The sequence below is a fragment of the Mchenga conophoros genome, linkage group LG16, assembly GCF_057382185.1.
Source record: "Mchenga conophoros isolate Kocher_MC1m ecotype Shallow Benthic linkage group LG16, M_conophoros_male_GT1.1, whole genome shotgun sequence".
NCBI lineage: Eukaryota > Metazoa > Chordata > Actinopteri > Cichliformes > Cichlidae > Mchenga > Mchenga conophoros.
In genome coordinates, this window is record NC_140541.1 from 16,759,989 (window position 1) to 16,777,094 (window position 17,106).

Consider the following 17,106-nt stretch of genomic DNA (forward strand, 5'->3'; position numbering starts at 1 on the left):
ACATGCGAGAGACTTAAGATAGCAGTGGAATGACACTACATTTTCTTCTGTATGAAACCTGCACCTGCTCGCTCTGTGTGTCTAAATGTGATGGATTCTGGAAAAATATAACCGATATTGTTGTAGTGCAGAGTTAACTGTTTTACATTGTCCTAACATGCATACTTATGCATTACCATTACAATACAATAATGAAAATACATAGAGAAAATGTAATGCATGCTCAGGGAATGTGTTTAAATCTCTGGGTGCCATTTGCTCCCATCAGTGTAGCTGATAGAGTCATTAGAGAGCTGCTGCAGCTCGGCTCTGGGGTCTCTCTCCTGTAAATGGCTCTGTTGGATGGGTGAACAACCTTCACATGGTTCCGTGGCCTCAGAGCACTTCACTAAAGCTAATAGGTCATAGCTGTAGAGATGGGTGACAAAAGCATGAGAGTTAACAACGGATAATGTGAGAATGGATTGCATTTATCTGGCGCTTTTCTCTGTTTCACAATTCAGTGTTTTACATTGCATCGAGCGAGCTTTAAGTGTAAGTCACGTTGTTTTTTCCTCTGACTGCAATGACAGCAAGGTTTGGGAGTTTTGACATTACACATATGACCTCCATGCTAATGGAGGAGCTTCTTCTTTATCTATTAGTGACTAACGTGATCACCCTTGGACGGCTGAAAAACCAAAAGTGCTGAAATCGTCTAAATGATGAGCTGAAGGATCTGTGGGTTTTTGCATATCACACCTCCTCTATGGCTTTAAGAAAAAGGGTGAAAGAGGTCAGCTCAATATGCATATAATTTGGGGTTACATTTGAAGTTTAGGTTTTAAGCTTCTTGATGAAAGACAGCTATGAATAAATGTAATCTTTTCTCTCACATTTGGTCATTTGCTGAGAGGTTGGAAAAAAGCCTTTGTGCGCTCTTTGGCTAATAATATTCCTTATTGCCATTCCTTTACATTCATTGTCCTGCTGAAAAACCCTGTTTAAATGAAAATAGTCAAACATGATTAAAATTACTGATCTACGTTATCCAACTAAATAAAAATCAATATTGTTACTGTCACATTTTATGCACTCGGTTTGTCACGGATGGATGAACAGAAAAGTTTAGGCCACACCGAGGAGGAACTTATTTGTTGAGCAAGGGAAAAAACAACAAGACGAGGGCAGACTGTCAAAGGATCGAAAGCCATTCATCTGCTCACCTGTTCAAGGTGTGCTTGGTTGATGTCCTCCTCTTTGGTGGGAAACATATGTCCACAGCAGCTGTGCCACCATGAATAGGCGGTGACTGTGTGCTAGCTAACTGCATTCCTGGGAATCAGGCCAAGTCTGAGTGGAGTAAGCTGTCCCATTTTTGATGCGAACATTCCACCTGATTTACACATCTCTTTTCCTACAAAACTAGCAACCATCTACACAAGCCAGGACAGCACCTGACCAAAAATAGTGAATTGTGTGACATTTCTTCGTGCAAATAGATATAACATTAAGAAATTATGAAAACACCTTCATCAATTTAACGAAACAAGCACACAAGCAGAAAGAGTAACACATTTTTTAAAAAATGGATCTACTACTACAACATCTAGTACTACAACTTTTACTAGACGGTAATGGAAACATTTACATGTGAAAGAAACCCCAGCTGGGATATGGTGTGTTTGGTGACTTAGAAGATGCGCTACCAATATAGGTAAACTTATTTCTGTAGCAGCAAATCCTAGTAACTGATTTCAATGTGTGTATTTAGCAAAGTTTTTGACTGTTTACTTGTGTTGTATTTGAAGGACATTGTCTTTGCATGCTTTTTAAGTTGCAGTACATTCTCAGATGAAAAGCTATTAGAAGTGCTTTGAACATCTGTGTTACTGAATCTTGGCAGTGAAACTGCAATGATACACAATACTGTTTTGATATAGATGGTAGGGGTGCAACAATACTCGTATCGATATTGAACCGTTCGATACAGTGCTTTCGGTTCGGTACGCATATGTACATTTATTTATTTTATCAACTTTTTGTCACGGTCTGGCTGGCAGACCGTGGGGAGATGGGGAAATAGGACCCAAACGCCGGACTCTTCAGTGCAACAGTGTTTATTTACAAGGTGGTGAAGTAAACAACAATAAATCCCCAGTTTCCCAGACTCCCGTGTAGTGTCTTCTTCCCAAAAGTCCCCGTGTAGTGCTCTCTGCCCCAGTGTCCCTGCACTCCCCGTGCTCACTGCTCCTTCTCGTCCCACACTCCTCCTGAGGGGAAAACAATAGAGGCAGCCGTTAACACTTATCCCAGCAGGCATACACTCACACTTGACTTGTTTGAAGACTGACGTGTAGTCAAACGCAATAATCCAGCGTCGGTGGAAGCTCCATCGCTCATCTAAATAGCTCCCCCGACGAGCCCAGGTGAGGAGCAGGTGTGCGGCCAGGACTTCGGGTGTGGCCAGCCCTCAAGTTAGACCACGCCCCCAGGGCTGAAGGTGCCTGTAACTTGGCCACAGCAGAAAGGCAAAACACACACACACACATACCTGCCTACATACAGATGTGCATAGGGGCAGTGCAGACAACACACCAAATAATAATAATAATAATAATAACAACAATAACAATAATAGTCACAGTCCCCACTGCCCACGGACCCCGAGTCCCCAGAGCCGGGTCCGTGACACTTTTCTTCTGACGATGCTGTCTGTGTTGAGCGCTCAGTGAATCTGAGTTTGACTACTCCGCCTAGGCTGCACTGTTGACTGCAGATCCACTGAGCGCAGCGCAAGCTAGCGAGACAGAAGCTAAGCTCGTTGCAACATGGCAACTGCCTCAACGCTACCCGAAATTGAACCTCCCCCACCCTCATTCAGATCTGGCGTTTGGAACTATCTTGGTTTTCTTGTGAAGCATGACCCTGATGGTCATGGACAAAAGTAAAACAGTATGTCGGATGTGCCACGCAATGCTCAATTGGTGGGAACTAGTGCGTTAGCGCAGTTAGCTTGATAACGTGTTGATGCCGTCCAGCCCCGCGCACAGGGCGATCTGCGGTAACTCGTTAACGGAGATTTGCCGCGTTATGGGGTTAATGTCATTTTAACGAGATTAACGCTGACAGCACTTGTGGGAACACAACGAATATGACTACACATTTACGCCGACATCATCCTAGTGCAAAGACAAGTGGAAGCAGACAAAAACAACAAGCATGCATGCTACAAACTTTACCCGAGTCATTTAGACAGCCGTTAGCACATGATTCTCCTTATGGGGACCTGATATGTTTAATGTGCTGCTGAGAATATAGCCCAGAAGAAGCGTATAGTATAGCTTTTATTTTGGAAAGAGCCATTTCTCTGTAATAAACTCTCTTTTCCAAAGATGAGCGATTCCTCGATCAGATAGATTTTTTTTAATTATTATTATTTTGTTGTTTCAGCAACATTAAATTTTAAAACTGTACTTTTGAGTTAAAATATATATTTATAATTTTAATAAATGACAAATTAAAAAGGCATGAACATTTTTTGTATCAAAAAAATATCGAACCGTGACACCAAAATGTCGAACCGAACCGTGAATTTTGTGTATCGTTAGACCCCTAATAGATGGTGTAGGCTTACCTTGGTTCAGACCTTTGAATCTGTACATCGCGGTATTTGATGGACCTGTATTTTCTCAATTGAAAACTAAAAGGCTCAGTGAAGTCTGTGGCAGGACAACACTTATCAAATCAGAACTACTAGTGAATCTACCACCATCGTAATGCAGTTAAAGATTAAGCAGGCTCTATGCCATTAGCCATTTGTGAAGTCTCCATTTTAAGATTTGCGCAATTATTATGTCATCTTGTAAGTGCTATATTTGGATGATGAGGCAAAAGGCTAAGTTATCCACTAAAGCTAGCAAGTTTGATTAGCAAGGTGCTTTCATAGACTTTGTGGGGGGATTGCAAAAATACAAATACAGAATTCTAATAATGAACTCACCAAATCTTTTGCACAGATTTTTGGACAGGCTCTTTGTACAGTTAATCCATTTTAATTAGCCCGGTTGGCAAGCAATGCAACCTTGTCCCTAATAATATGTAACTTTAAGCCTTAATAAAAACTAACATTAGTGAGTTGTGCAGTGGTCTGCATTGTCACCTCACACCAAGAAGATCCTGGGTTCGAATCCACCAGCCAACTGAGGATCTTCTTCATGAAGTTTGTGTGTGTGCAAGGGTTCCCTCTGTGTACTCCGGTTTCCTCCAACTGTCCAAATACAAGCAGTTAGTTGGGTTAGGTTAACTAAATTGGCCATAGGTCTCTGTGTTAGCCCTTCGATATACCGGTGAACTGTCAGGGGTGTACTCATGAGAGCTGACTCCAGCTCCTCCTTCCACTGAATTGGATAAGCTGTCATGGTCCTGGGTCGGTGACCCAGCGCTTTTAGTTATCATTTTCTAGTTTATGATGATGATTATTATTGTTTGAGTTCTGTGTGTTATATTTGGTCTGCCTTTGAGTCTGTGTCTCTGTCTATGGTGTCACCCCATCTGTTTGTGAATCTGTCTGTTTAGTTCAATGTCTTGTCTGGTTCCATGTGTCTGAGTTTCCTGTTTTATTGTGAAGGTCTGTGTCGTATGTGAGTGTGCTCAGTTTACGTTTCCCCTGTCTCGTCAGCTGTGATTTCTCCCAGGTGTGTTCCCCTCCTGTCTCTCATCCCTTGATTACTGCCATCTGTGTATTTAAGCCCTGTGTTTCTCTGTGTCAGTGTCGTGTCGTACCCTCAACTAGCTGTGTGTTCTGCTTCTATGTTCCTAGTGGTTGGTCTCCTGCTCCAGTTTAGTGTTTCTTTCCAGTGTTTCAGTCCTTGGTTCCTCTGTTCTGACTTTTGGTTTTCTTTTGATGAGTTTAGTTTGTACGAGGTTTTTCCCAGCAATAAAGCTGCGCCTTAAGTTTCACTTCCGTGTCTGAGTTCTGCATTTTGGGTCCACCACTCCTGCTTGCCTGCCACACAGCGATTCAGGACAGAACGACACGACCAGTATGGATCCAGCAGACTCACTGAGGAAGCGCAGCGCAGCCTTTGACGGGACCCGGCTAGCGCTTGGAGGGCCTCCGTGCTGCTGTTCCTCACTAGCTGCTTACCCTTCGGTCCACTCACCTGCTTCTTCCCCCCGGATGCCCCGGTCTCACAGAAAACGCTCCCGCCGGTCCCGGGAGGATTACTATGAGAGCGCGAGCAACCAGCTTACACCAGCTCAAGCTTTCTACAAGATGTTAGGGATCATTATAGTGCCACCCGACTCACCCAGCATTTCCACATCACAGCAGGAGCAGCCACAGCCGAGTCATTCCTTGTCACATTCTGCCAGCGCTGCTCCCTCTTCTACTTGGAAGCGGCGAACGTGCCGCCAGCACTCACGGCTCCGGCAGGAGCCTGGGACTCTTCTCGACCAACCGCCTAGGGTGAGTGACAAAGTCCCCCTTCATTCGCCTTCTGTGTCGAGGGATAAACGTACCGTTTCCCCCAAGGCCGCTAACGTCAGCTTCATGAACTCTAGAACTTCTGTTCCTCCTGTTCCAGAAAATGACAGAATTCATTTTGAGAGCGATCGTTTCCACTTTGGTTCAAAAGACTGTGCTTCTGATGCTCCTTCGGACCCAGGAGTTAAGACTGTTTCATCTGGAACTGTTTATTCTGGGGCTATGTCAGCTCAGTTAGCCGCCCGGCCCGAAGCTCGGCTAGCCGCCCGGCCTGAAGCTCGGCTAGCCGCCCGGCCCGAAGCTCGGTTAGCCGCCCGGCCCGAAGCTCGGTTAGCCGCCCGGCCCGAAGCTCAGTCGCCACCTCCACCACATTCAGCCTCGCTTCCCATAGCACAGTCACATCCACAGCCTGACTTACTACAAACCTTATTTCAATCCTTAGCCCAGTCAATAGCTCAGTTGGTAGAGGAATCATCAGCCTTATCGTCAGCTCGGTTTCCAACTTCACAACCATCATTTTCCCGACCTTTTCTTCAGTTGCCCTCAGCTCAGCCACCTATACAGCCATCATCTTCACCTACACCTCCGGTACAGCAAGCTATGTCTATCCAACCCTTACAGAACTGTTCCACAACCTCGAATCCTAATCAGAGAGACAAACCAAACAATATTGTTATCAGTCCTCAAAAGCTGGCCAGTTCTGAGACTGAGATTCACTCCAGGGCCTCCCCAGAGGCTGGGTTTCAGCCCCCAGCAGACTCTGGACCCCTGGCGGTTAAGAAGCCAGCTGAGGACCGCACCCGGCCGTTGCTGCCTGAGCAGACTCAATGCTCTGTGCAGCTGCAGTCTGCCATGTGTTTGCCAGAGGCCCGTGTGCCTGGTTCTGTTCTGTCCCTGCCGGAGGCCCGTGTGCCTGGTTCTGTTTTGTCCCTGCCAGGGGCCTGTGTGCCTGCTGGTTCCGATCTGTGCCTGCCAGAGGCCCGTGTGCCTGGTTCTGTTCTATCCCTGCCAGAGGCCCGTGTGCCTGCTGGTTCCGATCTGTCCCTGCCAGAGGCCCGTGTGCCTGGTTCTGTTCTGTCCCTGCCAGGGGCCCGTGTGCCTGCTGGTTCCGATCTGTGCCTTCCAGGGGCCCCTGTGCCCACTGGTCCTGAGACTGTTTTCGCTGGAGGGCCCGAGGAGCCCGTCCAGCCTCCTGCTTTGCCAGCTGGGGGGCCCGAGGAGCCCGTCCAGCGACCTTCTTCGTCAGCTGGGGGGCCCGAGGAGCCCGTCCAGCCACCAGCTGCTCCACCAGCAGCCTCATCCACACCCGCAGCAGCAGCCGCATCCACAGTTTCATCCACACTGCCTGCTGCAGCGCCTCCGTCTCCGGCTTCCATGCCGCCGCCAGCTGCAGCCTCTGTGTCTCCACCCACGCCAGCTGCAGCCTCTGTGTCTCCACCCACGCCAGCGGCAGCCTCTGTGTCTCCACCCACGCCAGCGGCAGCCTCTGTCTCCACCCACGCCAGCGGCAGCCTCTGTGTCTCCACCCACGCCAGCGGCAGCCTCTGTGTCTCCACCCACGCCGTTGCCGGGTCCAGCTTTAGGTCCACCTACGCCGTCGCCTGGTCCAGCTTCAGCATCCTCTTCGGCATCTCCTGGTCCAGCCTCTGCTTCAGCTTCATCCTCATCTGCCTCGCCTGGTCCAGCTCCCGCATCAGCTCCAGCATCGCCTGCAGTGGCCTCCTCTTCAGCGTCACCAGTTTCGTTTGGCCCAGCCTCGGCCTCGGCCTCTGCCTCGTCTGGTCCACCCTCCGCCTCGCCTGGTGCCGCAGGGATCACGCCACCTTCAGGTCCCAAACTACCGCCTCAACATCATCGAGCGTTTGTCAGGCCTCTTGTTGGGCATCGTCACCACCGTGGCCGCCCTCCGGACTTCTGTTGCCACCCCCGCCTTCTGCGTGGACAACCTCCTACACGCCGCCACTGCCTTCCGTGTGGTCGGCCCCCGGACCTGCACCCGCGCCGCCACTGCCTTCCGTGTGGTCGGCCCCCGGACCTGCACCCGCGCCACCGTTGCCGTCCGCACGGTCGGCCCCCGGAACTGCACCCGCGCCGCCGTTGCCGTCCGCACGGTCGGCCCCCGGAACTGTTTCCACGCCACTGCCTACTGCGTGGCCGGCCTCCGGACCTGCCCCACTGCCGCTGCCATTCGCATGGTCGGCCTCCGGAACTGAACTGTTTTGGCCTCCTGTGCTGTTGGCCCCCTGAACTTGGCCATCTGGGCCTTTTTGGACTCTGTCCCTCCGTCCTGGGCCCCCTCCGCCCGCCCTGGTCGGGTGCTTTTCTTTTTTGGTTTTGGTCCGTTTTTGTGTTTCTGCTGGGCTGTCTGGAGCCAGCCCTTGAGGGGGGGGGTACTGTCATGGTCCTGGGTCGGTGACCCAGCGCTTTTAGTTATCATTTTCTAGTTTATGATGATGATTATTATTGTTTGAGTTCTGTGTGTTATATTTGGTCTGCCTTTGAGTCTGTGTCTCTGTCTATGGTGTCACCCCATCTGTTTGTGAATCTGTCTGTTTAGTTCAATATCTTGTCTGGTTCCATGTGTCTGAGCTTCCTGTTTTATTGTGAAGGTCTGTGTCGTATGTGAGTGTGCTCAGTTTACGTTTCCCCTGTCTCGTCAGCTGTGATTTCTCCCAGGTGTGTTCCCCTCCTGTCTCTCATCCCTTGATTACTGCCATCTGTGTATTTAAGCCCTGTGTTTCTCTGTGTCAGTGTCGTGTCGTACCCTCAACTAGCTGTGAGTTCTGCTTCTATGTTCCTAGTGTTTGGTCTCCTGCTCCAGTTTAGTGTTTCTTTCCAGTGTTTCAGTCCTTGGTTCCTCTGTTCTGACTTTTGGTTTTCTTTTGGTGAGTTTAGTTTGTACGAGGTTTTTCCCAGCAATAAAGCTGCGCCTTAAGTTTCACTTCCGTGTCTGAGTTCTGCATTTTGGGTCCACCACTCCTGCTTGCCTGCCACACAGCGATTCATGACATAAGCAGAAGAAAACATTTGGATGAAGTTATAAAAAAGTCAGTTGTAATTTTTTCTACAGAAACCATAGCCAGCTTTTCTTCCATGGTGTAAACATCTTTAGAAACAACAACGTACATGTAACATATACACATAGTCAACAACATACTCACAACGTATACGTTAATGTCAACAACACACATGTAATGTACACCTAAATTCAACAATGTATGTTTATAGTGTTGATCATTATAGTAAGATACATTAATGAAAAAAGAATAGCTAAAATACATACCTCCTGCTCAACAGTTATTAACATTTAGCTCTGCACAACATGCAACATCACCATGCTAAATGCTAACGAATAAATTCATCTTAAATGTTAATTAATGGTTAGCACCATCTTTGTTTCTCATATTAGCATGCTCGCATTTCCTAATTTGCAACATGTATGGTACAGATTTAAAAATGAAAATATAATATGTTTGATAGTAGTTGAGCATAAATTAAATAGCTGGACAACTTTAAATTGTTAATGCTTTTAGATAATCCTCTGGGGCACTCCAGCGTGTATTCCATATAATAACCGCCCACGCTTAAACAGCTGAATAACAACAGATTTCCATGAAACACATGAAATTGTATTCAAGAAATTAAACAATAAATATGACCCTCAAGTTGGTGTTAACGAAATGTCTCTGGGTGTCGAATAGTTTCTCAGTGAATGTAATCACTATTTTTAAATATGACACTCACTCTACTTACAATAAACTGAAGCACCTGTAATAATTATTCGGAAACTTGCACAAGTAAACAGAGCCTGTGAGGGCAATTTAAATGTAAACATTAAAAGGCTGTTGCTAAATGGAAATGTCGTTTCTGTTTGCCCTGATGTCTGATCAAAAACAAACAATAGACATCTGCAATATTTCGCTGTCCTATCACCAACCTCCATCCTATGAGGAAAAAGGTCAACAGAAGAGCTCCAAATGGGATGGTGATCCCAAAATAACAATCCCAACAAACGCCCCCCCTCCTCTCTTAAACACAATCACACAATCAAAGCCCTACTGCCTTTCCTTCATTGTTTAATTTCTGCTGGCTATCTTAGATATCTCTGCGGCTGTTCTTATCTTTGACCTTCAGCTTGTTGCTTTGTCGTCACCCCCTTACATGCGCACCCTCCACCCACCTACCTGCTCCCACCCCCACGCCAGTGTGCTGCGACCTTCAGAGGGGTGTCATTACTCCCTGACCCATTTGACGATTCCCTCATGTGGAATGTGCATATGCCGAATCGCTGTGGATCTGCACAGTATGGGGTGAGGTGAAGTACTTACAGAAATATGACTTGACACGCTTTATCAAATGGGGAAAGATGAAGACGAAACAGCTGCTGGTGCTGTCGTAAGCAATCTGGCCGTGATTGAATAAAAGTGTCAGGAAAAGGGCTGCTTGATGGTCTTTTGTTCTCCCCCATCCAGCTTGATGTTAGTTTGAGCTGTCAGGAGGGAATCACAGCTGGGTGATTTATCAATACTTGGAGTGACCTTGTAGCCACACTGCTATGTGTGTGTGGGTGTTTGTGCAAAGGCTTGTATCTGTGTGTGGCTCTCCCAGATTAAAAAAGACACAAAGTGGAATATTTTCAAAATAGTTGGCACACATAGACAAAGACTTGGCTTGACTTGGAACAAAATTCTCTCTTCTCTTAAACATAGTAAGTGGATTGTTCTGCCAACACGATAAGGGTATTTTTCTCGACATCAGAGCACTCAAAGCAGCACCGGGAAATGTTTAGGAGAAGTGTGTCTCTTTTAACTAACTTTCACAATTTTTTTTTCTAAAATCGCTTTACTATTTTTCCCCCCTGACCTGTCCACACGAGCTCTTCTCCTCACTACTTTCTTTGAGATGTACTTGGACAGCCTGTTTTCACAGCAGCCACTGACTGTCTCTGTTGTGATTAAGCAGATGTTTTATTGCAGACTGGAACAGTCATTACTGCCATAAACCCATCTGTGGAATTGCTTTTTATGCAAATTTGCAAAGCATCTGCATAAATAAAGTTCTAATTAATACCTTTCTGCAAACCTCTGCGCTCTTTGATTCCTAAGTGTTCTTAATTGTGTACAAGCAGGTAGAAAGTACAAATCAATGCTCACAACATGAGAAGATTTTGTTCTTCATTTACATTATGTGTGTGTGTGTGTGTGTGTGTGTGTGTGTGTGTGTGTGTGTGGGTGGGAGGGTGGGTGGGTGGGGGTGATTATTTAATTTATTTATTTAGGTAATTCAGATGATAGAGGTAAGAGCAAATAACTAATGACTGTCGCTATAATTGGCAATAGTTTGCAGACTTATAGATTTTTGAAAACACGCTGCTCAGCTGTTAGTTAAACATAAAGCGTGCATTCATACACAATTATATTTTTGATAACCCAACATGGTTAATTATTGACAAATTGTTAATTAAGAGCGAGCTGTAAGCAATTTCAATCAGGGAAAACATTTATGTAAAGTTGCATTGAGTAGCGTTTTTAGCTCCTGTTGTAGGTTACAAGGGAAATAAAACAAAATCTGCTGCTACCGGTTGATTGGGAACTACTGAAGAGTAAAGTTTCCCTGAGAACATTAAGGCTGCTTTATAGATCCCTTTGTTGTGAGGGTGCCAATGGAAGCTCATTAATTTCCCCAGGTTTTTAATGGGGAGTGTTGAACATGTGGCAAGAGTTGTCTTGGTGGGACTCTTATGGCTTGCACTTATGCTGCTGGAAGGAAGCTATTTGTTAATTGTAACAGTGTCCTTTGCTAAGTAATCGAGCCCATTTTATTGTACAACCCAATTTACTTAAGCTGTGTTGACAATTTGTCATTCAATTCATATCAGTCACTTCTCTTCTTTCATGCCCTGTTTTGCAACTTATTAGCCGTGATTTTATTTGCACCTGCAAACATTACCCTCTCCTTGTCATCTCATCTCTGTCCAGTACATATCACCTTTAAAACTAACCTTGTGCAACTCCACCTTGGGTTTGGGTATGGACGTTCTATAATAATACAGCATAATAAAGCACAGTAAAAGGTACAAAGGCATTTAGATTAAACCCCCCAGTATCTCTGAAATCACAAGACGAAAGGAAGTGTTGTGGATGAAGAAGGACTTTGTTTAATGATTAAAGGCGGCATCTGAGGCATGAGCGAGAAGGAGGAGGAGCTGTCAGCGAGGTCAGGAGACAAATGACAAATGGTTTTGAAAAAAAAAACATGTTGGGATAGAGGCAAGATCCTCAGCTTCAACTTTAACTTTTATTTTGAAGTGTTTAAAGAACAGCACTGTTTTAAAGCAAAAGGACTTTCCCACTTGCACGTTAAAGTGTGTAAAGTAAAGCCTGTGTGCTAACCTTCAGCCAAATGCATCAAAACTCACTGTATGACATTTCATCATTCAGCCACTGACAATCCTAAACACATGGCCAAAGCAACCAAAGTGCCCCACACAGACAATTTATTGATGAGAATAAATGCTGTGTAACCGTCTAACTATGCTGTGATCCATGTTTGATATTTACTAATGCTAGCACAAACAGTACTAAACATTTGAAATGGGGTATAAATACCAAATTAGAGACTATAGAAGTTGAAGCTTTTGTACAGAAGTCGGTATCATTTACGTAATTAACATGCAGCCTGGGAGCCAGATCAACACGGCCCACTGGGTGGCTTGGCAAAGTTCGAAAATTTGGAACAAAATGCTTCACATCTGTAGTTTTTTCAATAAAATATGTCAGCCCGGTGACGCCTTTATACACAAGAGTGAAAATGTATTGTCAAAAGGGAAATTAAATGTCATCATCGTGACAGCTGGCTTCAAAGTCATAAAGAGTAACATGCTATTGTTGTTTAGGTCCAAGAACTCTGGAGGTGTTGTACTTTTGCAGAGCCGTTGTAAATTATAATCCACATACCATAAGAGACACAGCACCGAAGCACCTCAGTGTGTTCTTCAGTCTGTTTTGTGCAATTAATAAATGTGAACACTTTTAAAATGTGCTTGTTCTTCTTTAAACTTAGATTTAAGTTTAAAATAAATCCGTGACACACACAAACACAAAAGTGATAGAGGGAAAGCTTTCTTCGACAATGCAGTGCCAGTTTCTTGCACAGCAAAAAATACAAACATACGCGCTGCTACTCTGTTTCTCTCATCAGCTAGTGAGATCTAGCAACTTTTAGCATAATGAATTTAGCAGGGATGCCTTCTCTACACAGCCCATCAGTCCTACCATCTAGGAGATTAAATTATGTCTGTAAGCATTAAAGCTTTGATGCTGTATTTGGGCCGCATGCATGCATCCATTTGCAAAATTCTATATAACAAAATTAAAAACATGGACACCTATGGAAAATGGCTTGGCACTAGCACTTAAACCCAACCACTCCAAACAGTCTGCTGACTAATGCATTTCTAATCATTTCTGTGATCAATGTTAGCTACTGTGCAATAAGATTAATCAGCCATATGCAAAGCTAGGATCACCTTGAACAAGGCACGACGAAAGAGAGGAGAAAAAAAGGAGATAAAAGGGCTGAAAGAAAGTGTCCTGCTGTTATGTATGATAAGCACATCGTACAGAAATAAAGCGCACCTGCATTATTCACGTTTTCCATGGCGTTGGTTGTGTGTGTGTGTGTGTGTCAGTGTGTGTTTCATCGGCATTACACCATTGTGCTTCCCTCAGCTGTGCTTTGGCATCTGTGCATGGCCATCTCATTGCTGAATAGCTGCCTGATTATTCCAAATCTAAGGGAATATTCAAACAAGGCCGATAATGCATTCTTCCATATGATTCTCCAGAGCTGGGACAGCTGTTCAGCAGCTTTCAGTGCCATGTTCAGAAAGGGACAGATTTCTCTGCTCAATTAATAGGCCCCCATTAAAAATCCAGGAAGAAGTTTGACAAATGAAGCAGAGACTGAGTTTGTCTTAGAAAGATAGCTACAAAATAACTATCTCGCATAACTGATAAATAGCACACACTTTGAGCGAAATGATTGGGAAATTAATGTTTAACTTACAAATCAATGGCTGCGCTGAATCACTGTGGCCAGACGAGGCTGACGGATTGAAATTTGCCTGTGGAAGCACACAAAGCCTGCACTATACGGAGAGGAGTGTCGTTTACATTTCTAGACAATAACTGTCAGTAACTTTGTCACTGTGCAGTCATCGAAATTAAACAGATTACAACCAGGTCAATTTCACGAAGCGGTCGTGATAAAAAGCAACATGATAAAACTTTAATGACAAGAAGTGGTCGGCTGTACCCAGGCAGGAGGAATTACTGGAGATCACTGTCTCTTTGTTCACTTCACTTTAGCCACACGGTGATATGAGAACACAGAGCGCTGCTGCTGCTGCTGTGCCGCCGCCACTGCCTCGTAACGTTTCAACTGGCAGATGAATTCTTTCAGTCTGGCTTCGCCCTCTCCCTTTCTCCCTCACTCTCCCAAGAACAACGAGGAGGTTGTCTGTCCAAGGGCACACCTGTAAGGTGCAGACCCTCGACAGGCTTACCTCAGTGGCCTCTCCTGCTGTACTCAAAAGGCAATTATTCCTCTCAGAAGATAGAGCACTGTCAACTTCAAACAGAGGACATTCTTTAGGCAGATTAGGCGAAAATTATGTTTTATTATTTGGGCCCTGAAGAATGAATTGGACTCTATTTGGCCGTCTTTGTGGTGAAATCTAAGACAGTTTAAATGGCAGAGGTATGTTTGGAGTCAAGGTAATACTCTGGTGTCTTTATGAAAGGGCAACAGAGAGGATCAGATTAGAAACTGAACAGCGAGAGTCTTTCAGTGCGGCTGTGCTATCATCTCTGTCTTCTTGTCCGTGCCTGTAGAGAGGTTAAATTAAATGGCTGTAATAAATGTTTTGGTCTTGCTGATGTGGTATGGCTGGCTATCAAACAGAAACACTGTGGAGAAATGGCATGGTGGAAGATCAGAGAGAGGAACAAATGGAGGGTGGGAGAACTATGTCAGCACATTACCAACATTAGAAACGGACTTGTTTTCACTTAAACCTCAATTATAATGGTGGCTCCAGAAACAATTATATTGATGAATGCTTTCTTAGTTACTGTAATTAAATTATTCCATTTAATTAACGAATTATATTGAATTTCTCCCTAGAGGACGGCATTAGCCTCATCTGCTGTTTTACAAACAGGAGTACTCTAATGTTGTGTGCTATGGAAATGATTACTAATGCCTAATGAAACTGTGTCAGATCAGATAAATGCTGTGCACAGTCAACAAGCCAAGCTTGTAACACAGCCAAACTTGAGACAAAACAATAAAGCCAAAGAAAAAATTATTGATTGTATTTTTTCAAGGGCAGGCTTTGTAAAGCTGACATCAAATGAATTATAATGCAGAGTGCCTGCTTCATGTTTTAAAGACTATATAGAAAGTCAAAGAGAATTTGCATTAAGCAGGTTTTAAAAACATAATTGTCCTTGCACCAGTTCAGTCAAGTCAAGCTTTTAATTTACAATGAAAATAACCAGTGATTTAAAATGAACTTTACGTGTCTAGTTAAAAAACCACCCAGATTTAAAAAAGAAAGAAAGAAAAGGTCTTGCTTTAAAAAATTAGTAGCACTAAATTAAAGTGTGGATTTACTGCATAAAATGTCAACCCACTGCCCATTACACTCGTGTTTGTGTGTGTGTGTGTGTGTGGGGGGGGGGGGATTATACACTATATAAAACTACGTAGAAAGCACACAAACTCTGATGGTTCTGCAGTACAAAGCTACACTATGTAAATGCACAAATGAGGAAAAAAGATATCCAACTGCAGCTGACCATTGCCCTCTGGTGGGTGTGAAAAGCACCTGCTTGAAGATGACTAAATATAGAGGGTAACTTAGATTTGTTTGTATTTCTTGTGTTGCAAATTTCACAAGAGCTCAGATTATTCAAGACAAGAAACAAGCACAAATAAACACAATTTATACCAGTTACACAAAAACAAACCAGCTAATTTATTTCTTATTAAGCTGTTTCGTTTCAAAGGAATAAAAAGAAAGAAAGCACGAAAACGTTAATCCAACAGTAGTAATGTGATGCATGTGTTTATTGTCCGATCCCATTTTGGCTTGGCCATATTAGTCCATGTGAAGGGAGACAGGAGTTGTGATGCTGTAAGCACATACCGTGCATTCTCTGTCCTCCGCTGTGCAGTTGTTGGGCATATTGTGAGGTTTTAATACGAGGGATATGGCGGAGGGCTCGGCTCACATTCACTGTACAGGAAGAGCCAAGAATGACAGTTGCTCCTCTTGCAGCTGAGACATCCATGGATTTATATTGCACTTTTAAAGGTCAGCACATGACAGGCAATCAGTCAGCTCCCAATTGGATGATCAGCAGTCATTTGAATATGTTTCTAAAAAAACTTTTCTCATTATTAAAAAATCTGAAATTGCAAGCATTTTCTTGGGGGTGACTCATCCTGATGTAGGTAAGAGTTTAAAAGCCACCCTTAATATTATGATCACACCATCTTATAAAATATACATAGAAAAAAATCTTTGATAATGGTTATCTTAAAATGCAAAAGGTAAGATGATTTCTTAAAAGAAAAAAAAAAGACTTTGCTGTAATTTAAGAGAAAGCCATAAGATGAAAAAGCAGAGGCAATTTAGAAAACCATAAAGACTTTAAAAGAAATCTCTAATAATTGTGAAATAAAGTGCAAGAGTCAATATGACTTTTGTGTAATATTAAATAAAATTGCTGCATACATTAGAAACATGTTTTCCTCGTATATTTTGGCTTTCAAATATGACCATATGTAACCCGAGCGATTCTCATATTTAAAACATGTTCAGTCAAGCCTGCAATGGGTGTAGTTACAACATTTTAATAAGAGGACTCAAACTGCCTGAAGGTGAAAGTGGATGGGAGTGGCAATAAATGTCACATTAAAAGAAATCCTAACACACACTGAGGTTTCATATATATATATGTGTGTGTGTGTGTGTGTGTGTGTGTGTGTGTGTGTGTGTGTGTGTGTGTGTGTGTGTGTGTGTGTGTGTGTACATATATATATATATGTGTTTGTGCCAAATTGTGGCACACCCATATTTCCAGTTCAAGCATGCTCCCGTGGAACCATCATAGGTAGCATAATATACACAGTGTATTATGACGGGTGTGTGTGGGGTGGTCGACAAGTCAATTCTGTTTTGTTAAGCTGAGTTATAAAGCTGCTGTCACTGATCTCGAGTGGGCTGAAGGCTGTAATCTCCTTTATTTCTGGGCCAAATCCAAGAAAATACAGTAAAGAACAAAAGCAAGTTCCTCCAGGGTCACATTTCCAAGTCTTTAGAGTGCAAAATGAATACAGGACTGGAAGTTTAGCAGGGATTGCCGCAGGACGAAGTTCAAACACCTGCAGGTTAAAGTACAGTACAGTTAATCGGTGCTAAAACGCACAATGGCGTACGCTGCATTTGATTGAAATGCTGAGCTATTTTGATGGAAACATGCGTAGCCTGTATATGCGCGCAGGCTTCGTCGCTGGCTCAGGAATGTTGGCATCAAGTATGCAGTCCTGACAGACAGCTGCACTGCAGT

General features: G+C 44.0%; 1 long non-coding RNA gene across 1 annotated transcript; it reads right to left on the bottom strand.

Moving 5' to 3' along the window:
* Positions 1-2,083: 2,083 nt before the first annotated feature.
* LOC146556502 (uncharacterized) lies at positions 2,084-4,240 on the bottom strand. The gene is made up of 2 exons (XR_014888981.1): positions 2,334-4,240; positions 2,084-2,252 (listed from the first exon to the last, which is right to left on the bottom strand). It is a non-coding gene; the product is annotated as an uncharacterized LOC146556502 (long non-coding RNA).
* Between the last annotated feature and the right edge of the window lie 12,866 nt (positions 4,241-17,106).